Here is a 909-nt window from a genome sequence, read left to right as displayed (position 1 = left end):
GGACAATGTCATCATTGAGGAGGTTGCCTTAGTGGATGGTCTCAAACACAATCTGTTGAGTATCGGCCAGCTTTGTGACAAAGGCAATTCAGTAACCTTCAACTCAGAAGCCTGTGTTGTGACTAATAAAAGAAGCAACAAAGTGGTTCTCACTGGTGTGAGAAAAGGAAATATGTACCTAGCTGATTTTAACTCATCCAATGCAGAATCTGTAACTTGTCTTCTCAGTAAAGCAAGTCAGGATGAAAGTTGGCTATGGCACAAGAAGCTATCCTATTTAAACTTCAAGACCATGAATGAGCTGGTAAAGAAAGAACTGGTCAGAGGCATTCCTCTAGTGGAGTTTTCAAAGGATGGACTGTGTGATGCCTGCCAAAAAGGGAAGCAGATTAAAGCATCATTCAGAAAGAAACTTGATTCAACAATTGAAGAGCCTTTGCAACTGCTTCACATGGATTTGTTTGGACCAGTCAATGTATTATCCATCTCAAGGAAAAGATTTTGCCTAGTAATTGTAGATGATTTCTCAAAGTTCTCCTGGACATATTTCCTAAAATCTAAAGATGAGGCTAGTGAAATCATCATCAATTACAGAAGGAAAGTCAATAATCATCCTGATTTCAAGGTTAGAAGAATCAAGAGTGACAATGGAACTGAGTTCAAGAATTCTGTCATGAGAGTATTTTGTGAGGAAAATGGGATTTTGTATGAGTTTTCAGCAGCAAGGACTCCACAACAGAATGGAGTAGTGTAAAGGAAGAACAGATCACTTATTGAAGCTGCAAGGACAATGCTTGAAGAATCTAAACTGCCAACATATTTTTGGGCTGAAGCTATACTGCATGCTACACTCAGAATATTTCTCTGGTTAATCAAGCAAGATGCATGACTCCCTATCAATTGTTCAAG

This window comes from Apium graveolens, chromosome 5, assembly GCF_009905375.1.
Source record: "Apium graveolens cultivar Ventura chromosome 5, ASM990537v1, whole genome shotgun sequence".
Lineage (NCBI taxonomy): Eukaryota > Viridiplantae > Streptophyta > Magnoliopsida > Apiales > Apiaceae > Apium > Apium graveolens.
Note: the sequence above shows the minus strand (reverse complement) of the source record.